Source organism: Macaca nemestrina, chromosome 8 (genome assembly GCF_043159975.1).
Source record: "Macaca nemestrina isolate mMacNem1 chromosome 8, mMacNem.hap1, whole genome shotgun sequence".
Taxonomy (NCBI): domain Eukaryota; kingdom Metazoa; phylum Chordata; class Mammalia; order Primates; family Cercopithecidae; genus Macaca; species Macaca nemestrina.
The window spans coordinates 11,546,633-11,570,260 of NC_092132.1; positions in this window are offsets into that span (position 1 = coordinate 11,546,633).

A 23,628-nucleotide genomic window follows, 5' to 3' on the forward strand; every position below is an offset into this window, starting at 1 on the left:
GTGGTGGGTCCTCAAAAAATTAAACATAGAATGACCATGTGATTCAGCAACCCTACTTTTGGGTATATATGCAAAATAATTAAAAGCAAGGACTCAAGTAGATATTTGTATACTCATGTCCATAACTGCATTATTCACAGTAGCCAAAAGGTGGAAACAAGCCAGTGTCTATCATGTATGAACAGATAAACAAAATGGTGGTGAGCTATACAATGGAATATTATACAGCCTTGAAAAGGAAGGAAATTCTGACATCTGCCACAAATGGATGAGCCTTGAGGACATTCTGCTTAGTGAAATAAGCCAGTTACAAAAGAAAAAATACTGTGTGATTCCACTTAAATGAAACTCCTAGAGTAATAACATTTATAGAGACAGAAAGTAGAATGGTGTTTTCCAGGGATTGGGCAAGGAGGGAACGGGGAATTTTTAATAAGTGCAGTTTCAGTTTGAGATGATGACAGTGTTCTGGAGATGGATGGTAGTGATAGTTTCACAACAATGCAAATATACTTAGTGCCATTGAACTATACTCTTAACAATGGTTAAAATTGTAACTTTTATGATACATGTATTTTGCCATGTTTAGAAATAAGAGTCCATGAGAGTGGAGTCCCAGGTCCTGAGTTTCAATCCTGACCAGTTTTGACATTAACGTGCTGGGTGGGTTTGCATCTCTCTGAGGCTGAGCACAGCATCCTTCTCTGTAAAATGGGACAACTGTGTCCTCACAGACTGCGTTCTTCAGAGTACACAGAGAACACTTTAAGAAACAGCAGGCACATTTTAAAGCTACAGGCCACATTCTGTTTCAATACAGTGGTGTATTGATTAAATCAACCCTCCCAATAGCCCCAGGAGGCCAGGGAATGTGTTATGCCCATCACACAGATGAGGAAACAGGAATGTCAGTGCTAGAGAAATGTCACTTTAGAATTGTATTAGTCCATTTAGGTCATTGTTATGAGTACCATAGAATGAATGGGCTAGACACAAACAGAGCTTTATTTCTCATAGTTCTGGAGGCTGAGAAGTCCACGATCAGTCACTGGCAGATTCAGTGTCTGATGATATATTCTGGCTCATGGGGTGGCTGTCTTTTCACTGCATCCTCATGTGGCAGAAGGAACGAGGAGCTCTCTGGGGTGTCTTTCAGAAGGGCACTTAACCACCATTCATGAAGACTCCACCCCCTTGACCTAATCACCTGGGAAAGCCCCCAGCTCCAAAGACCATCACCTTGGGGCTTAGAATTTCAACACAAGAATTTCAGAAAGAAACAAATGTTTAGGCCATAGCAAGGATCATGTAAATCAGTGGGTTTTAAGGTTATGCTTTATAGATCATCCAACTGTGACTCCGAGGGGACGTGACTTCTTAAGGTCACTCAGCAAGTTAGCCATTGTAAATAGACCCAGATCCCATCCTCTTGCCCTCAGCCCCTCTCTTCCTCTCTCCCTCTTTCTCTTTCAGACCTAGGGTGGATGAGAAGGAGGGGCCTGGCCAAACGACAGACACCTTCTCAGTAGCTCAAATGCTAGAAGGTCTCAGAGCACAGGCAAAAGATACGCTCTTCAAGGGGAAGTCTTCTGTTAACCTTGAGGAGCTTCATTAAGGTCAGTATCCCTATATTTGTCAAGACTCCATAGGTTGAAAGTAAATTTTCTGTGCCCATTATAGAATTCTCACAAAGCCACAAAATTAGAAAAGCCAGAATTTTTCCACCTGTAAAATATGGAATCTTTGCTTGTATACCTTCTACGAGAATTTTGAAAAACATGTACCACTGTGACATTATACATAGAAATCTAAAACTTTGCCATACATTTAAATAATTCCAAGGAATCTGTTCTCTGAAGCAGCACTGTCCAATAGAAATATAATGAGAACATCATACACAATTTTAAATTTTCTTTTTTTTTTTATTATACTTTTAAGTTCTAGGGTACATGTGCACAACATGCAGGTTTGTTACATATGTATACATGTGTCAATGTTGGTGTGCTGCACCCATTAACTCATCATTTACATTAGGTATATCTATTAAACACAATTTAACGAGTAAAAGAGGAACAGGTGAAATTAATTTTAATAATATATTTTATTTAACTCAATATATTCAAAATATTATCATTTCAACCTGTATCAATATGATAAATAGTAATAAGCTACTTTACATTCTTTTATCACACTAAATCTTTGAACTCCACTGTGTGTTTTATACTACAGCACATCTCAGTTTTGACAGCCACATTTCAAGTGCTTAGTAGCCACATGTGGCTAGCGGCTATCATTTGGATGGTGCAGGTCTGGAATTTTTTTTCTTTTTTAGACAGAGTCTCGCTCTGTCGCCCAGGCTGGAGTGCAGTGGTGTGATCTTGGCTTACTGCAAGCTCCACCTCCTGGGTTCACGTCATTCTCCTGCCTCAGCCTCCTGAGTAGCTGGGACTACAGGTGGCCGCCACTACGCTAGGCTAATTTTTTGTATTTTTAGTAGAGACGGCATTTCACCATGTTAGCCAGGATGGTCTCGATCTCCTCACCTCGTGATCCACCCACCTCGGCCTCCCAAAGTGCTGGGATTACAGGCGTGAGACACCGCACCTGGCCCAGGTCTGGAATGTTATATAAGTGCTTTAACTCGATTTGGTCAAAACCGTGGAATTCAGGTTTAACTTTTTTAAATTAATTAATTAATTAATTAATTAACTTTAGGGAGAAGATCTTGTTCTGTTTTCCAGGCTGGAGTGCAGTTGTACAATCATAGCTCACTACAGCCTCAAACTCACAGGCTCAAGCGATCCTCCCACCTCAGACTCCCAACTACCTAGGACTATAGACACGGGCCACCACAACCAACTAATTTTTTTTTTTACTTTTCTGTAGAGAAGGGCCAGAACTCTTAACCTCAAGCAATTTTTTCCACCTGGGCCTCACAAAGCACTGAGGTTACAAGTGTGAGCCCATGTGCCTGACTTAATTTATTTAATTTATGAAAAATATCTGCCAGGTGGCTTAGTTGGCAAAGCCAGTTCTTATTGTCAAACCCATCAGCCAAATCCAATTTACTGACAGGAGAGCCTGACTTTATTGTAAAATTGAAGGAGTTGTGTTAATATACAAGCTCTGTTAACCTTCTCATTCCTGAAATCAAATTTTAAGAGAGAGAGCTGATTGGCTATGCAGATTGATGGCAAGATGGATGAATGAATAGAAGGATAAGTACAGAGAAGATGACAGCCAGATGGATGTGGGTGGATGGATGGATAGATAGATAGGAGATAAATAGACAACAAGAGAAAGAGAGAGAGAACTAGATCTGAAACTTGCTCTTGCCTATGTTTGATGCCTGGTTGAAATAAGGCACCACCACCTTCACTATGTCTCACAGAAGCTCCGTCACTTGGCACTCACAGAATTTTTTCCTTGGTTTGATGCTCCAGAGGCTACATTCAGGATTAAGAATGGCCTTCCTTTATAAAAAGGGAATGGAAGTTCTGCCAAGGCATGGGGAGAGAGGAAAGCTGGCAGAGCCCAGATGCATCTTTAGTTGGGTCACTTTCCAAAGAGCACTTACAGATGTTGAGCAGGTAGAAGGAGCTTCCTTCAAGCTGTCCACACCCTCAAAAGTCTTTGTGAAATTCAAAGGAGTTCACACTCAGCTTGCAGACTGCTGGGCTCGATCAGCCCTCAGGGTCCTGTGAGTCGTAACAGCTTCCCAGAGAAGGACTGAGGGACCATGGTCCAGTCCAACTTCTACCGACAACTGAGGGTGGTCCGTGAAAGCCTGGGATCTGAAGACAGGATCTCACCTTTGTCACTTCCTGGAGATGTGAGTGTGGACAAGACACTTTACCTCTCCACATCTCACTCTCTTTATCTGTAAAATGAGATAATCAAAACCCTAACTTGTCTTACCTTTATGGGAATAAGTAAAGTAGCACACTAAGCACATGAGGCCTGGATTCTAGGAAGTGCTTTCTTTGCTCTTCTAAATTTATTATTCAACCTCACCATTTGACAAATCAGGGAAACTGAGGCTCAGAGAACTAAGCATCTTTCCAGTGCTGGAGAGTATGCTGGGAGATGTGTGTGCCTTATCCAATTTGATTCTCACAGCACTTTTGGCAGTAGGTGTTCCTGCCCTCATGTTGAAGATGGATAAACTGAGACACAGAGAATTTTTGCATTGTGGTTATCTTCGCCAAGATGGATTCAAGTGGTTGTGGTAGAACAAAGGGAGCTTTGCTCCTTTATTAATCTGTTTGGGCTACTGTAACAGAACACAGACTGAGGAATGTTTGAAGAACAGTTTGAAGTTTATTCCTCACAGTTCTGAGGCTGGGAAGTCCAATATCAAGGTGATAGCAGGTCTGTTGTCTGGTGAGGGCTGCTCTCTGCTTCCAAGATGGTGCCCTGAATGCTGCATCCTCCAGAGGGAAGGAATGCTGTGTCCTCATATGGCAGTAGGCAAAAGGGAAAAAGCGTCAAACTCTCTGCATCAAGCCCTTTAATAAGGGCACCTAATCCCATTCCTCAGAACACAGTCCTCATGACTCAATCACCCCCCAGACTCCACGCTTTCCAATACTGTCACATTGGGAATTAATTTTCAACATGAATGTTAGAGAGAACAAAAGCATTAAAGCCATATCTATTCTCCTTCACTACCCACCCTCTTTGCTTTTGACTTTGGAGTTTACAGAACTGCACGCAGAGCCATCATTTCTGAGCATGGTCATCATAACCACCTTGCCTGAAGCTATGTTTTGTAGGGGAAAATATCGTGACTCAGGGAAGAAAAGAAATGCACCCCGGTTTATATTTTGGTAGTAACACATTCATTTCCAGCAAAGTGTATGTTGGAAAAGCCCACAGGTTTTCAGCATTTCTTGCACCAGTTCACAGTGCCGGTTTTCTTTCTGCAGATGCCTCCTGGGTTGGCAGTGCCCCCCAAACTCCCCTCCTTTCCCAACCCATCTTCCTCCAGCCCCAGAACAAAGGCACTCCAATCCCTGATCAGAGCCAGCGCCCAGAAGAAGCTCCTGGGCGCAGCATGGTGGCTGATGGAGTAGAAAATGCAATTTGCCTTGTAAATAAACAAGCCGACAGGCCAGACTAGTCCTGCCTTAAGCTTCCCACTTGAGGTGGAAACACCCTTTCCCACTGGTGACACCAGCTGTCACAGAATCCTGGAGCTGAGGCCTCACGGTTGCCTGGGGACCATCCACACAGTCCTGTTAGAAGCTGGCACTGCCCAGGCGTGAAGGTGGCAAAGACGGCAATGCTGGTGGCTTTGCTGAGGCCTCACAGAGAAGGGGGTCTCATCTGTTCAGTTTCTGCTATGCAAACTGAGAAGCAAAAAGCTGAAGATCATGCTGAGTGGGGACAACCACACTAAGAAAGAGAGAACACCAAAACTTACCTGGATATGAACACAGAAATGGCAAAATCAGAAGGAAACCAAAAATAATAACAACAACAGTGATGATAGCAACTCCCATGGATTATCTCATTACTTGTGAAAAACATACAAGTACTTGCATTTTTCCAGTTTAGCAAATAAAAACACCAAAATTCAGACAGGTACAGTTACACAATCAGTACTGGGGTAGCTTAGACTTGGACCAGGTCTGTCCAGCTCAAAAGCCCAGAGGCCCATGCTCTTAACACCCTGCCAGGCTCACGCTCAGCACTGGCATTATGCGGAGAAAACAGGGCTGGCTTCCCACATGACTGGTGCAAAGCACAACAGACCTTGGCTTGCCCAGTTGGGCAGAGTGGGGTGACCACAGCACTTGGCATTGTTCTGGCTGTCCTGGACCCTGAAGGAGCCTGAAGCTGGGTCATTTATGTATAAAGAGGATCCCAACACTCCCTAAAGACTCAGCTCAGGTGCTGCCTCTTCTGAGAAGCACCCCAACCTTCTGTACCAACGACTCTGCTGCCCCACCAATGTTGTGCTCACCCCCAGGGTCCCCTCTGTTCACCGCTTCATCTCCCTCACCAGTTCCTAGGCTCTGGCCAACAAACACCCCTCACTGTGTTGAATGAATGTGAAGGAGTTTCTCAACAGGGCAGAAAAGATGATAAAGATGGCACCATCTGCTTGGGCCAGCCACTGCACCTGGGGCCCCGCCATCTTCAGTGCCACCTGCAGCCTCTACAGAGAGGATACATCAGACCCAAGCAAGCTTCTGCATCCTTCTCTTATCTCCATGCTGCTGTTCCTTACTCACACATCCCCACTCTTCCTAATCCTTCCTTTCCTGCAGGCCTGCAGTATGCCTCAGAGTGTTCTGTTCATGCATGTATTTGTGCACTCATTTGTAGCTTTTATACAGAAATCCATCAAGTCCCCAGTCTGTGCCAGGCACCATGCTGAGGCTGGGATACAGCAAACACCAATAGGCATGGATCCTGCCCCCATAGAACTTGTACCCAGATGGAAGAGAAAAGCATTAAATAGAGAAATATTGGGTTCCTGAAAGAGGAGGCTGGATCCTTTTGAACTGTATGAAAGGGGCACAGAGGCAGGCAGGGGCATTGAGCAGTAGTGGCAGGGAGGGGTGGAGACACAGGGACTGACCAAGCTGGAGATGAGCTCCCACCCAGACTCAAACACTAAAATGCATTGGGAACAGAACATGAGAGAGTTCGCCCCTCCCTGAACTTAGTTCTCTCATCCGCCGTTCAGTGCCCTAGACCTGGTTCTCCAGCATCCGATTGAACGATCATAATTGCTACCATAGGAAGAATGCTTCTTTGGAAAGGGACTACTGTTAGTTCTGGCTCTTTGCAGATATCTTGCTAGGAACTTCACTCACTTTACCTGGTTAAGCCTATGGCTACTTTGTGAGGTAAGCACTGTTTTCTCCCATTTCACAAATGAGAGAAATTAGGCTCAGAAAGGCCAAATAAATTGCTTTACTCAAGGTACAGGGGCTGAGCTAGGACTGCCTTTCAGATCTGTACAACCCAAAGCCCATGCAGCTTCCACTGCCTTCTCCAACCTGTCTTTGGCTGTGAAAATCAGGGCTCTTCCAAAGTCTACCCTCGCCCCTAAAGTTGCATAAAGCTTTGCAGGGCTTCCGGTTTAGGGCACACACTACGGGCTCCAGAGCCAGGCAGACCTCTGTCAAACACCAGCCCTGCCTTTCCCTATCCTCAGAATTTGGGGCAGGACCTTTGTTTCTCCCATATTTGGTTTCCTTACCCATGGGATCGGACAGTAACATTCAACTCCAGGAAACTGTGCTTCCAAACCTCCTCACTCTAGTCAGCTGTGTTTCCAAACTCTTAAAGTGTTTGTCGAATGATCTGACACATGGCAATTATTCATAATCTGGATTTGTAGTTGTCAAGAACTGTGAAGGGGCTGAGGTTTTACTTTATTTGCAGGCCAAGTTAGCCTGGCACAGTTTCCTGGATGCTGCAGAAGATATGCAGCTCCTTGATCAGGGACATGGGACAATTTATGACTCAGGCAATAGGCATTTAATCCAAGTATCATCATTGTCACACTAATTCCACAAGCCATGGTTCCTTCACAGCAAGGTGAAGAGGGCCAGATAGCACCTGCCCCCACAGCAGGGTGTATTCCAGGAGAGAGACTCAAATATAGAGACCCTAAACCTTTCATAATAGTCACTAAGCCTGTCTGTCGTTTACTCTGGAGAGAGACACTATCTCTCTCCAAGGCTGTTTGCTACACTGATGTCCTTATAAAGATAATCTGGAGCAAAGCAAAGTCGGTCTATGTGCTTGTGAGCTTTGCAGAAACATGAGAGACTCCAGGAGACCAGGGACTGTGATCGTAACAGCAGTCATTTCCTAACAGTGCGTATCTCTCCTTTTCCCACAGTGCTGAGTCCTGGGTGGTTCCAACCATCGTTAATACAATTTTGGCCCCACTAAGCTCTAACTTTGGAGTTGCTCTGGACTTCCCTATCTTGGAGGTCTGTAGTTTTTCCTTTACTTTGTATTGCTCTTCTTTTTACTTCTAGGTCCCATTCTACATGGTGCAGAAAATTCAGTAAATTCTGGAATCTCCCAGCCATCTTGGATCTGCTCAGTTACATTCAGGAATTCCCTCCTGTCCCAGGTTGTGCTCGTGTGGCCAGTAAAAGATGATCACTAATTTTTTAGGAGTTGTGCAAGCTGGAATTGACATTGACATCATGGAAAATGGCAAACCCTATGCTCATCATAAGGTGCCTACTCCCAATCGTACTCCCAATTACACTTTTCCTTAGAGCAGATGTTAAGCTCTCTGGGCTTACATGGTGAAACCTGGGCACCTGTGGGAAGGTTAAATTCATATCCCAACTTTGGACCTTTTTATTGCCCTCTGTGGCCCCTAAGTCTTATTCTATCTGATTTTAGCTAAGCCTTTCCTCCTTCTTTCTCTTGGACATCTGCTGGGAGTCATGTCTTCAACTGATGCCCAACAGGACAATGATTCAAGTACCACTGTTGTTCTAAACTTCCCATGCCTTAGCTAGACCATAGGAGATTCAGGAACCCTCTCCTGCCCTTCTTTGCCCAGTCACGCCACGCAGTCATGGTTGCTCACTGGCTGCCACACGTGATGGAACCAAAGGTATCTTAACAAGACCCCTGGGCCTTACTCGTTTCCTCTCTACACTCAGATCCTCAGACTTAGGAAAGGGTTTCCACCCTCACCTTCCCAAAGGGCTCAGTCTGAGGGACCCTATCCCACACTCACATCTTGCTTTCCACATCCCCAAACTAGAATATTTTTGGTTAAAGGCTTTTTATTGACTTTCCCCACCGAAGGATAAGGGCCGATTGGGAGACCTGTGGGTTCAGCATCGGAACATCCTTTGAAAAAAGTCTTATTCCATGTCAACTTTTGTCAGCCTCAAAGGATGCTTAAGGGCAAATCTTGCTATCATTGTACCAATCACATTCTGAGATCACTTCCATACCTGAGATGAAAGTGAGGTGATTTGCCTTATCTATTTTGATTCCTTTTGTGTCCCAGAGCCAGTTCCAAAGTGTCAGCATTCTGAGACAGGAGGTGACTTGACCAAGATCACATAGCTAATGAGTGATGGAGCTTGGAACAGAATCTCAACCTCTACACTAGTTCAAGTTCATAAGACAATAGGCAATACTGCGTCTAAACCTGGGGCTCTCAGGCATTGCCCTGCCCCAACAACCTGAGGTTCCTCCCTCCCTCCCTCCTTTCTTCCTTGAACCTTCTGTCACTCTCTTCCTTCCTTCCTTCCTTCCTTTCTCCCCTCCTTCCCTCCTCCCCTCCTTCCCTCTCTTTCTTTCATTCCTCCTTCCCTTCCTTCCCTCCTTCCTCCTCTCCTTCCTTGCTCCCTTCCTTCCTCCCCTCTTTTCCTCCTTTCTTTCTGCTCTATTTCCTCCCTTCCTCCCTTCTTTTCTCCTTTCTTTCTTTTTTCCTTCATTCCCTGTGTTCCTTCCTCCTTCCCTTCCTTCCTTCTTTTCTTTCTCCCTCTCTCCCTCCCTTTCTTTCTTCCTTCCTTCTTCCCCACTTCCTTTCTTTCCTTTCTTCCTTCTCTCCCTCCCTCTTTCTCTTCCTCTCTTCCTTCCTCCCTCTTTTCCTTCCTTCCCTCATTCCATTCTTCTATCCCTATGCTCCTTCTTTCTTCCTTCCTTTATCCCTTTCTTCCACAAATATTTACTGAGCACCTACTATATGTCAGACAGTGCACTGAGAATGCAGATGTGGTTTTTACCCTCAAGATGATGGCCAAAGTCCCATTAATAGCAGTGGCCTCTCAAATCAGGAATGGGGTGACAGGAGTCCATTTTTAAAATATCCCTCATCAACCCATTCAATACTGATAAAAAAAAAATAGCTCCTTGTCCCTCCAGATTTTTTGAGAACCAGAATTCTCTGCATATCCCTGGAGAAAAGAAGACCCTCCCAGAACCATAACAGACTCAAATACAGTGTGAAGGGCTTGAGGGGGTAGTGTCCATGGGGCAAAGGTAGACAATGCCTGGGTCTGGCTTTACAGAGAGGAAACTTTTCCAAGTCAAATGCTCTTTACCTGTAACACCTGTTCATGCTATCGATGCAAAGCTTCCCATATCAGATCTAATTGTTCTTCAAAGAACTTTCTCTTCTTGTTTGAGGGCTTCCAATAACTATACACTTAGCCACTAATATTGATTTCTGAGTAGTTCAGCATTGTTCTAGGTTTGCTTGCTTGCTTGCTTGTTTGTTTTCACTCAGTTTAAGTAGTTCACACACACACAAAAACCAACCTTAGAAGGTTAACTTAGCATCATCATCATTGTGACTAGTTATTTCTACCCCATGACTATTATTATTCTATAAAAAGCATGGAAAGATAGCCCAGATAGTAAGAGACAGAGCTGTCTTAAAGCCTGGGACTTTTTCCACCAAGCAGCATTGTCTTTCTAATAGTAATTTTTTCCTACAACCAATTATTCCAATGCACTAGCTGGGATTCCTTTGTAATGTGAATAATCAAACTTATTGATCTGTTTCCTCAAGTGACATTTCCTTGGAGTGTGACACATCCTGTCTACATTTGCACTGGGCCAAGAATCAATAACACTGGTGATGTCCCGGAACTCCAAGGGCTAGGCAAGGGAGAAAAGGAATTGATGCTACATTTGTATAAAGTGTCTTGGGATGTGTTCGATTACGTTGCGGTCACCCGGAGAAAAAGAAAGGTGACTTCCCAATCAAGCAACACTTCTTTTATTTCTGCTATTATTATTTAACAAAGCAATACAGTGAATACCTTCTATATGCCCAGCACCTTGCAACATGCTTACAAAAGAGACATTGTATAACAAAGTAAACAATGCATATCGATTTTGCCAATGCTTAATTGTGTGTTCTTCTGCAAGCCATCATCTTCGCTGAGCCTGTGTAGGTCCAGGGACACCATGAACATCAGCCCTTGATCTGCGGCATAGGGCCAGATTCAATGCTGATGCTCTCCAATGCCCTTTATGCACCCCCACCTGTTGATGTGGGGTCCCTCATTCATTCATGCAAGTGTCAGGGGATCTGCTACACATAACAGACATCTGACCACGGTGGAGAAAGAAAATAGGGTTTATGTGGCTGCCAACATAGGAAGCCCAGTGGAAGGCAGTTGAGGACCAATATGATCTCAGTGATGTCAGTAGGGACCTAGGTTCCATCCCTCCTTATGTCCTCTGTTTTGAGTATGTTGACTTTCCCCCTTGTACTGGGTGCCTCACAGAACCAAGATGGCTACAGCATGTACACAGCTGAACGTCAGCATTACAGGCAGGAAAGAAGGGGCAGAGCAGGAAGGTGAATGATTTTCTCAAGATTTTGCTCTTTTATTTGGGAGTGGAATCATTTCCTGGACTTCTGCAAACATTAGGTACTTGGCCAGTCCTGGCTAAAAAAATAAGCTGAGAGATAAAACATTATTGCTTTCCAATCTCTACAAGAGAAAACCAGGAAGAAGATAGTTAGGATAGGTGGTGTACGAGCCAGCCCATGGAATCTGCCATGCATGCATTTAGCAAATAGACCAATGACTTCTCATGGCCCAGTTCCTGGGCTGGGCAGCAGTGAGGAACAAGGAGTATCTCTTCCCCAAGAGGTTGCAGATGAGAGAGGTACAGGCAAACAAACAACTAACGTGAGGCACTGAAGGAAGGCTAGAAATGGAAAGGGCAGTGCAAATGTGGACATTTGGGGAGTGTCAAGTGGGGACTGGGAATGAAACTGGCAGAGCCCAAATTTCTAAGTTGGACCAGGAGGGAGACAGCACATGCCTTGGTCTGTTTGGGCTGCCATAACAAAAATGCCATAGACTAGGGGCCAAAAAAACCCAGAAATTTATTTCTCACTGTTTTAAAGGCCCTGAAGTCCAAGATCAAGGCACTGGCAGACACAGTATCTGGGGAGGGCCTGCTTCCTGGTTCACTGGCGGCGGCTATCTCCTAAAGTGGTGAGGGACTCTCTGGAGTCTCCTTTGTAAAGGCTCTAATTCCATTCGTGAAGGCTCTACCCTCATGAACTAATCACACCCCAAATGCCTCACCTCCAAATAGCATCACCTTGGCAATCAGGTTTCAACATATGGATTTAAGGAGGTCAGAAACATTCAGTTGGTAGCAGCATCATACTGAAATCTACAGCCTGGGGCATCACCCAGACGGAGGTGGGAAAGCGTTAAAATCTTAGCCTACAATCCCAACCACACGAAGGAAGGGAGTGTATCCAAGGCAGATATCACAACACAACCCTTTAAAACATTTACACTTTAATTTTTTCTTAGCATAAAAGTAAAAACAATCTTTATAAAACACTTGTAAAAACACAGAAAAGAAAGAATATGAAAATAAATACTTTTCTCTGTGCTAATATTTGGATCATTCCTTCCAGACTTCATTTTACATGGAAAATAGCCTTTTTCGTGACAGTCATCAGGAGCCAAGAACAAAATGTATTGGCTCATGTAACTGAGATATCCTGGGGTGGAGGACAGGTTAAGCCATGGTGACTCCATATGGTAAAGGTCCCACAGGCTCTTTCCCTTACTCAGATCTGCCTTGCTTCCTTCTCAGACATGAGCTTTTACAAGTTGCATTTCATCCACACATCTGTGATCCTGAATGAAAAGACAGCTTCCCTAAGGGTCTTTCCAAAAGTCTCTGGCCTTGTTTGGGACAATCCCCCTGGTGGAAAATCTCAGAATACCATGGGATGGAGAAGCTGCAGGTGCAGCTCAGGAGAAAGGGTGCAAGACAGAGAACAATATCCCTCTCTCTCTCTATTTAAAACTAGGATTAAACTAAATACATGGCAATGCGTGTGAATGGATGAGTGAGTCGTGAGGAAGTTTGGTTCACTTACATAATGTCACTTTACCCTCCAGATCACCCTCTAATAAACTCAACACAAAGGATGGCATCATGCTCTTTTTATGGATTAAAGAACTGTGCCCAGGCCAGGCACGGTGGCTCATGCCTGTAATCCCAGTACTTTGGGAGACTGAGGCAGAAGGAGCACTTAAGCCCAGAAGTTCAAAGTCAGTCTGGGCAACATAGTGAGATCCCATGTCTAAAAAAATAATTAAAAATTATCTGGGCATGGTGATGTGCACCTGTTGTCCCAGCTACTCAGAGGATTGAGGTGGGAGAATCACTTGAGCCCCAGTCGTCAAAGCTGCAGCGAGCTATGATTGTGTCACTGCACTCCAGCCTGGGTGACAGAATGAGACCCTGTCTCAAAATAAATACAAAAAATAAATAAAAGAAATAAAGAAATATGCCCAGAGAATTGGAATAAGACCCAAATGTTTCTAAATCCTTGCTCTTTGCTCCCTCACCTAATCATCATTAATAAAGCAATTTAACATATTAAGAATGGAGACTAGAGCGTGGCAGGGAGAGAGCATTGGGTTGAAATAAGCACTTGCCATTGTTGTTGTTCTTACCATTATCAACTGTGACAGCCAGTATCAACTCACTTCTGACTGATCTCTTTGTCAAAGCACTTTTAAAGTCCCCATCCACAAAGTCTTATATTGCTAGTGTACTTGTAGACAATATAGCCGGATTCCTTGCAGGAAAGCTGGTATTTTAGCAAACTCAGCTCACCTTGCATACATGAAGTCATCTATATCTACTTTGGAGGTTTACTGATTCAGTTAGTTCAAACTTATTTAATTTTTATTTTACAAAGAAGAGAGCTTCACTCTAGTCAATTCCAAATCCCCTCCAGGAAAGCACAGGTCGGATGGTGGAAAGACTAGGTTGGATGGTGGAAAACACAGGCCAGGTAGTGCAAAAAGCAGGTCAGATGGTGGAAGGTACAGGCTGGATGGTGGAAAGAGCAGGTCAGAGAGTGGAAAGAAGGTCAGATAGTGGAAAGAGCAGGCTGGATGTTGGAAAGAGCAGGTTGGATGGTGGAAAGATATTGTCAGACAGTGGAAGGGGCAGGCTGGATGATGGAAAGAAAGAGCAGGCTGGATGGTAGAAAGAGCAGGTTGAATGGTGGAAAACGAAGGTCAGATGGTGGAAAGCACAGGCTGGATGGTGGAAAGAGCAGGTTGGATGGTGGAAAATGCAGGTCAGATGGTGGAAAGAGCAGGTCAGATGGTTTAAAGTGCAGGTCAGATGGTGGAAAGAGCAGGTGGGATGGTGGAAAGAGCAGGTCAGATGGTTTAAAGAGCAGGTCAGATGGTGGAAAGAGTAGGTTAGATGGTGGAAAGCGCAGGTCAGACAGTGGGAAAAGCAGGTCGGATGGTGGAAAGCACAGGACAGATGGTAGAAAGAACAAGTCAGATGGTAGAAAGAGCAGGTCCGATGGTGGAAAGCACAGGTCGGATGGTACAAAGAGCATGTCAGATGGTGGAAAGCGCAGGTCCGATGGTGGAAAGCACAGGTTGGATGGTGGAAAGAGCAGGTTGGATGGTGGAAAGCGCAGGTCAGGTGGTGGAAAGCACAGGTTGGATGGTGGAAAGCACAGGCTGGATGGTGGAAAAAGCAAGTCAGGTGGTGGAAAGCACAGGTCAGGTGGTAGAAAGGGCAAGTCAGATAGTAGAAAGAGCATGTCAGATGGTGGAAAGCGCAGGTTTGATGGTGGAAAGCACAGGTTCGATGGTGGAAAGCACAGGTCAGATGGTGGAAAGAGCAGTTCGGATGGTGAAAAGCGCAGGTGGGATGGTGGAAAGAGCAGGTTGGATGGTGGAAAAAGCAAGTCAGATGGTAGAAAGAGCATGTCAGATGGTGGAAAGCGCAGGTCTGATGGTAAAGCACAGGCTGGATGGTGGAAAGCACAGGTTGGATGGTGGAAAGCACAGGCTGGATGGTGGAAAGAGCAGGTCTGATGGTGGAAAGAGCAGGTTGGATGGTGGAAAGCGCAGATCAGCTGGTGAAAAGCCCACCAACAAAATACAGTCTTCAAGTTACCAAGAAGTTTCTTTTTTTAAATAATATTTATTTTCTAAAAATATAAGCAACACATCCTCACTGCAGAATTTTGGGAAGACACATAAAAATATGGAAAGGGAAATAAATATTACATATAATTCTCATTCTCAGAAATAACTACTATTAACATTTCATTTGACTTCCTTTATGTTTATCTTCTTCCTATGCATATGTCAATACTTTTTAATTTTCTTTCCCTCAAACCGTTTTATGACTGAATCAAACTTTTACTATCTCATATAAATATTTATCACCCTCTTGAAATTATTTATTATTCAATCTCGTAAGACACTAAGAGCATCCAGGAAGCATGCTTTGATACATTGATATAGAAAACTCCATAATTTGAGATGAAATTTTTTGTGCAGAGTCTATTATAATTTCATAGAATATTAAGCCTTGAAATATAAATTTTTCAGTTTTTCCCCTTATTTAATAAGGAATTCTAGAAAGCAGACAAAGGAGAACATGCATGCTTCATCCAAGTACTAACACAGGGTAAAAGACCCCGAGAGGCTTGTTCTGCCTTTTCATTTTTAAAGCATGGTGCATAGGAGAGTGAGGAGTGGAGATCAACATAGCCATAAGTCATCTATTTTACAATGTGGGGGAATGAGGTCGTTTCTAGCATAGCTCGTTTCTAACACTTAACTCAGCGAACTGTAATTTCTGGTTTGTACATCTGTTTCTTGCATTCGATTGAGATTTTGAAGTGGAAACCATAGCTTAACCATCACAGGATTCCTCAGAAATTATAAGATGCCAAGCACATAGAAGTTGTCAATAAATATTTTCTGAATGCAACTCAGTTGTTAAAGGATCACTTCAGGTAGCTAATGACTCTAGAGCACTAAGGTGGAGGATCACATTTTTCAATGAATATGATGAATGAATAAATTGAAAAAATTAAAGGAAGGAAGGGAAAAGGAGGAAGGGAGGGATAGATGGAGAGAGGAAGGGAGGGAGGGAAGGAGGGAGGGAGGGAGGGAGGGAGGGAGGGAGGAAGGAAGGAAGGAAGGAAGGAAGGAAGGAAGGAAGGAAGGAAGGAAGGAAGGAAGGAAGGAAGGAAAGAAGGAAGGAAGGAGAAAGAGAAAAAATAGAGAGGAAAGAAAGAAAGAAAGAGAAAGAAAGGAAGGAAAGAAAGAAAGAAAGAAAGAAAGAAAGAAAGAAAGAAAGAAAGAAAGAAGAAGGAAGGAAGGAAGGAGAGAGAGAAAGAATAAAGAACGAACGAGAGAGAGAAATTATGAGATAATGTATGTCTCTGAAAAGCTCATGAAATTTCAAAGTCAGAAGACTTGATTCATGTCATAGCTCTTTATTTCCTCCATGTGACCTCTGAGCCTAAGTTTCCTTTTCTCAACATGGAGTCATGATGCCAGTTCTCAGTGTTGTTGTGAAAATTACCTGAAAGAATCCACATGTATGCTCCTGGCACAGAGCCAGGCCCACATTACAAATATGATTGGAGAATAACTGGGAAAACAGCACCCCAGGAAGAGAGGCTGACGCCAACCTCTTCTGAAAAGCTAGGGCAGAGAAAGGTCTTGCCAGTTTCACTTATTAGATTAAAAACTCTAGGGAATCAGAGCCCCCCCCCCCCCATCAGGGAACATCAAACTCTGTGACCCCAAGGCAATGAGGGAGCTTCTTTCTCACTGGTCTTGCTCCACTCCATCCTCTGTGTGGTCACCCACCTGCTGGTGCAAGTGTGGATTGCTTCATGTTGCTCTTATGCCTAGCAGCCTTTAATGAGACTTGCAAGGCCCCTTATGAACCAGCATGAACCCACTCCTAAGCCTTATCACCACCATCCTCTTATTACTCACTCCTGCACTCCAAGGAAATTCAACTCTCCAAAGGTACAACTTCCTCACTTGGGGGTTTTCTCCACCTACAATGGCCCTGTGGACTTTGCAGCCCACCAAACTGTTAAGATGAGAGGATTACTCTCTTTCAAAAGCTCCCAAGTGGACCCTGCTGGGCTCTCTGTCATATGGCCAGAATTCCTTCTAGACTCTATTCACATGGGCCCACCTCTATGAAGACTTTCTGAATCATCATCATCCCCAAATCTTCACCCAAAGTAGATTCCAACAGGCCTTCATTGAGGGTTTTTCTACTCTTTAAGCAAAGCTCCCCATGACATTGGCCTCATTGGGCAAATGCTGGTGTCCGTCTCAGCCTTGACCACCAGAGAATAACTTCATTGAGGGCAACGACTGAGATTTATCCCTTTTCCTATCTTCCATGCTCTTGAGCCCTACATATAGTAGACACTCAAACATAGTGGAGATCATTGGGATGGTGCAGCAAACTCTATTCCCCAAATAAGCCTTGCTTGGGCACTTTTCTGTAGCATGAACTTATTATCTGGTTCTTCCAATACAGGTACTAGAATTTTTAAGGGATTAGTCAGTATTGGGCTAACCAATTCAGACTACACACAACCTAGGAGCTCTCTTTTCTTAGGGTTCTATAAAAACATTAAAGGTTATTTGAGAGTCAATTAACAATACTAAAAATAACTATATAAAGTTAACTTGAACTTAGTAATAAATTAAGCACGCAATACCTTTTGCAGTTTTACTTTTCTTTGCTCAGATTTCTTCTTATTAGAGAGCAGGTGACACCCTTAGCCCATGTAACTACAGAAATAGTTTCATCTTTTTCTGTGGCTTCTCCTTCTCTTATCTTTGAAATTCTATATTATTTTTGTTCTTCTTTTATGCCTCATGCAGAGTGATAGTTAATTTCTTTTTACCCGAGGTGATATATATGCTCCAGAGAAAGCCAATTTCATCTGTTCACAATTGCTCCATATTGAAATTTTAAGTGCAACATCTCCAACAATGGAGCCATTAAACCTTTGGCTACCACTACTGTTCCTAATTGGCCATTGCATTAACCTGTGCAATGTTACTACCCAAAGAACATTCTCCTCTAACATCTGCAAGTTTAAGGAAGAGGGTAATAAGATGGAATCCGGACATGGTGTGTGTGGACAGATTCTGAGGGTTCTAAAGGGAAATTTCTATACATAATTGAAAATGCAGTTGAGGATTCACTCATTCATTTCTTCATTCACCTAGTAAACATGTCTTAAGCACCAATGAGGTTTCAAAAACAAACAGGCATCAGATATTTGAGGGAACAAATTAGCATTCAGTGTTACAGCTGGTGGCACAGATTGGAGAGTTTTGATGAAAGTTGCAAAAAGCGTGAGCTTTCCCGTGAAATTCCCCCGCAACCTGACTCCCTTGGCTCCAAGTCTAACACTTGGGCCATGCCTGCCAGAGAGTGTGGAAGACACTCTTCTAGCCTCTGCAGAGAAAGTGTGGCCTTGCAGCCATCCATTTCTAAGCAGGGCAAGGACTAGGGTGAGCAAGGGAGGGACTTGCCTCAGGTACAAAATTTAACGGGGCTCCAAGAAATTCAAAAAGCAAGATAAATAATACTAAATTCAATATTTAAAATCAAAATTAATGCAAAATCTTCCTGATAAACAAAATATCAATTTTAAAAATAAAGACAGGCATTAAGGGATTAGAAGGGAAGGGATTAAGATGAGGAGAGCTCGGAGGCTGAGGCAGGAGAATGACGTGATCCGGGAGGCGGAGCTTGCAGTTAGCGGAGATAGCGCCACTCCACTCCAGCCTGGGCGACAGAGCGAGACTCCATCTCAAAAAAAAAAAAAAAAAGAAAGAAAGATGAGAAGAGCGAGGCAGAGGCTCTGCAACTGCAGAGGTGGATTCTGTTGTTGTTAAACATTTGGATTTTTTGCATTCATTTTGATTTTTTTTTGAATTTTTGCATTAAATTATTTATCTTGATGACTGAGTTTTTTGATGCCCCCTTAAATTTTGCACCAGTGGTGAGTGCCAGGGACCCTGTTACTGAGAGCAGGGACAGAGGAGCTAGCCTGTAAGCAGATGACCCTAAGCAAAGGATGCCTGGACCTCTGACTTCTTCTCCAAGGGTGCAGATGGCGGAAGGACATCTAACGCCCCTGCCAACCACCAGCAGGACCAAGGGGGAAGTGGAGAAAATGGTTCCTCTGGGTCTGGTCAGGAGCAGGGTGAAGGCCGGAAATTCCAGGCAGACAACTGCAGCATATGTGTAACTATTATGAGAGGGAAATGTAAGAGAATCTGGAGTGAGTTCACAAGGCCTTTGCAGACACACTTCTTGAGACTCCACAGATCCTTCATGTAAAAAGACATACTCCCAGCCTCCTGCAGAAGAGTCTATTTCCCAGGGAGGCTGCGTCTGCAGTAAAGACCTGCCAGTTGGGTAGTGGAGTTGCACCTGGGGAGCAGGGTCCAGGAGCTAGCAAGAGTGGGAGTGATGGAGGGGAAAGGGCTGTTACCGAATGTAGGTCTGCACCTGCAAGGGGAGTTGCAGAGTATTTCAGTGCCTGGTATTTCTAGACCCACAAAGAGAGAGAGAACAGAGAATGGGGTTTCAGTCTCAATAGAACTTCTAACACAGGGCTAAATTCTGTGCTGTGGTGCAGCAGCACCAGGAAGGGGGTTTCAGTGTGAGCCTGGGTGCTGCTTGCAGCCAGCTTCGCCTCCTCGGGCAGGGCCTGCCAACTCCCAGCCTCCCACTGAGCCCAGCTCCTTCCCGAGCATATCTACTCCCAAGATAAGGGGGCTGGTGCCTACCCAGCTGCCCAGGCTGGAGCTTCAACCTTCCCTTCTTACTTCTCCTTCACCCCTACATGCAGCTCATCTTCTCATCTGATCCAGTGAATTCTATGCCATAAACATCACCTTATCAACTTTTTTTTCCCTCTGAACCAATGCAATGACCTCCTAATTGCTCACTGTCTTCAGCATCTCCTGCTGATAAATACTCAACAGAGCTGACAACAGGAAGCTTCTAGAACTGTTACCTGGACTGTAAAATCCTTTGGAGCTCCCTTTGCAGCAGTTAGAAGTGAGGGCACTGGAGTCACTCCCCTCAACTTTGAACCCGGGCTCCCCTCTTCCTCTGTGACCTGGGACACCTGTGCCTGAATTTCCTCCTCCTGCGGTGAGGGATGAGAAAATTCCATTGCTTAGAAACTTCTTGCATGTACAAAGTGCACAGTAACTCCTGGCTGCTATGATCATGCTAAACACGGTTAAACTCCACAGCAGCCTCATCTCAGTCCTGCTCCTGCCCACATCTTGTTTTCTAACTGCTCTGGACTCTATTGTTTTCCAGAGGCAGCTTACATGTGTGCACTTCCCTAATCTTCTATAATTCTGTTCCTCCTCTCTGAGTACAACTCAGATGCTTACCTTTCCAGAGAGTTCTTCCTTATCCTGCATGTCTAGCTTTTATTGTCTCTCAGCTATGTGGTTTTCTTGCTAGTCTCTTCATCAAATAGTACTTTATACTTCTCTCCAGCTGGGGATGAACGGGTAGACAGTATCAGGTGGTGCAAGGAGATTTACATATCTGCTTCCTCGCTAGACTGGGAACTCTTTGAGGGAACATAGTTGGGCTGCCACTTATTTGACCACCTTCAACCTCCGGAAAGGTGCCTGGCAGGGAGCTGAGCAGAGTTGGGATCCCATAGATTGATGGGCCTTCCATAAAACATTCAGTAGACTTCCAAGGGTATGAAGCATGTCTTATCATTCTCATGCTTTGACAAAGAGAGCCTTGCTTGTGTTGAAGAGACCACCCTCCCAGGGCTGGCCAATTCCTACAGACGGTAAATGTGTAGCTGAGCAGCTTAGCCTCAAACCACGTTTTAAAACGTTTTTTTTTTTTTCATTTCCCCTTTCCTCCTCAAGTCTCAAGATATAACTTTGACACAAACTGCATATGGGTTACCTTTCATCTTGAAATACAGCCTCGGAATGTACTGTGAACCTCCACTCCCTTTCTTTTCCCATTCTACGCTTCCATGCCTTATGCACATTTATTTATCTAGATGCTTCTTAAGTTCACACCATGCTCACGTTTGTGGTCATTTATTTCCTTAGAAGCTTCAGAGGTTGGATCCTGATCAGGACCAGACCAGAATTCTCTCTCCAGCAAAAATTATTTTAAGGTCAGAACCCACTCCTGGCTAAAGAGTGACTACAGTATTGACTGTGATTAATTTATAACTTGGGAGGATCCACAACGGTGCCAGGCCCTTCACCAAGTGGAAAATAATTCAAGATGCACCATTGGAGCAAGTCACGCCACCTGGCACCTCCTAGCACCCTCCTGCCTCTTCTATATTTCAAACTCTTTCTTTAAAAACCCCTTCATTCCCTTCACAAATTAAAGAGTGGAATTTCTTTCTACTCTTCCTCTTGCTGGCACGGGTAATAACAAAATCTTACAATGTCTTTTCGTAACTTGTGATTATTTGAACTTCTTTCTGCAGGCGGTGGGCAGCTGGACCCTTTTGCCAATTACAAATGGGTATATAAACCAGGCAACCCAGAGCTCACACCTTCACCTGCTCTATTGCTCTCATACTCTTGGCCATGATTCCCCTGACCTACTCACCCCAGGGACAGGTGCTGGACAATTAGAGTGGAACTCTATGGCCCCAGAATCCTGGAAAGTATTCAAACTCGCCAATCCTAAGCCTGCTTGACCATTCCTTTCCCTGGAAACCAAAATGAAGGTTCTTTTCCCATTCCCTCTGACTTCTGACTGGTGGACACAGTCCTTCCCCCACAGACCCCATGGCCTGGTGTGCCTCTCCTCTTGGGAACTGTCTTTTCAATGGCATCACACTCTGGTCTGTGGCCTCATCATACCTGAATAATAATAAAATTACACTATAAAACATGAAGCTTTACTGAGTTTCCTCAAGTGTAAAATGGGACAACAGGACCTACCCCATGAGATAATCATGGAGATTAAATGAGCTAATAAAGGTAAAGTGGTTAAAATATGCATAGCATATTGTCAGGGCTTCATAAGCATTGATTCTCCTGTCATGATAATTTTTATTACGGTGCAACAGTGAGACATAACAAACATGGGGAGGGAGGGGAAGGGTACTGTGCAGCTCAGAGTGAGAGGCAGTGCAGGAAAGAAGTCCCCAGTACACAGGAGAGGCCAGGGCCCACATGGACCCACGAGGAAGGCCGCGTGATGGGAATGAACATCAATGAATTTCTGTGTCTGATAGTCACTTTGAGATTGTGTCCAGTTCTTAGCTGTCATTCCATTTCACTCAGCCTCCACACCCCTAAGCTTCAGGAAGTTCGTTACAGAGGGAGGGAAAGGAAGCCAGAGAGAACTATATGAATGTTCATGACTGCACTATTATTAGTCACGTTCCCCTCAACCTCCCTCCTCCACCTTCCTCTGCAGGAATACTTTCTGTTTGTTTTGCATCACTCTTTAAATGATGCAATTTTCCACTTCACCAGGAAATACACTGGGAGTGTTTGGTGAGGCTGGGAGCCTCATCAGCCATCCCTGCCCAGCCTCCAGTGTGGGTTTTTCCCCATGGGGAGTGCTGAGAACACCACTCTGACTGAGCAGGCATATGAGAAGGTGCTTTCAGGGCATAAATCCACAAACCATGTCATCTCTCATTTTAGAGCTGCTCTGACCCATTGGCTGGGAATGAAGAGGCCTGCCCAGTCTGCAAGAAGGAAATCTGGAAGCATTCCAACTGGCTCATGCAGACGGGGGAAAGAACCCATGACTCCTCAACAGGGTCAGCCCCAGTATGGGTGCACAGGGAGAGTCTGGTAGTGAGCTGAGCCCACCCTCTGGGCTGCTAAGCACTTTGCAAACCTTACACTTCAATGCCCACAGTATCCTCTAGACACAAGGGCTAGCACAGGGATGGAATTGTGAGTGTCCAGGACCAGCCAGGCCTCAACTTATCAGATGGAAAACCTGGAGCTCACAGAGCCAGCGACTTGCCCAAGATCATCCAACTGATGGGAAACTGAACCAGATGCCAGTGCCACGGAGTGTAAGCTCTTAGAACAAAGCCCCACACACCAATCAGAGTTGGACATTTCCCTGTCGGTGAAGAATCTCATTTTAAACCCAAGTTTAAATGAACCCATGGATAGGCCCCTGGGCTGGCAATTCCCAAAGTGTGTTTCTCATAATCTACTTCCACAGGATTGAAAGCAGAAAAGGCACCGCTTTTATTTTAAAGTCCCTCCTGAAAAAAAAAAAAAAAATGTCCATGAGAATGCAGCTTGAAGCCATTCAGCCAAAAAAGACCAGGCTTTTCTTATCCCTCTGATAATTAGGACTGCAAAAGCACCATCACCTTGGGAGTCAAGAATGTGTCCTGTGTGTCCAATGCAGTATCCCAAATATGCAAGCTTGGCTGCCAGCAATAAGAGAATTCCCAGGTGAGCCTGATGGGGCTTCTACATCCAAGCTTCCTGAAAAGAGATGGATGGTACTTGTTCTCCTGTTCTGGGGCCTTTACTGAGTAGGCATCAGACACTTGGAGTGGGATGAAGGGTGGGCTTAGTAGTAAATAAGAATCAGCCACCTGTCTAGACCTCAAGTGGCTCTTACATAGGTATCCATACCCTATTAGAGATAATGAACTATGCTATAGATAAATGTCTTTGGCTCTAAGAAAAGTGGAGTTAGATTGCTGTGAGAGGCCAAAGGAAGAATACAGAGTTTGCAGCTGGGGAACTCAAGGAGGGCTTCCTAGAGGAGGAGGATTTATGATCAGTTGAATCCTTG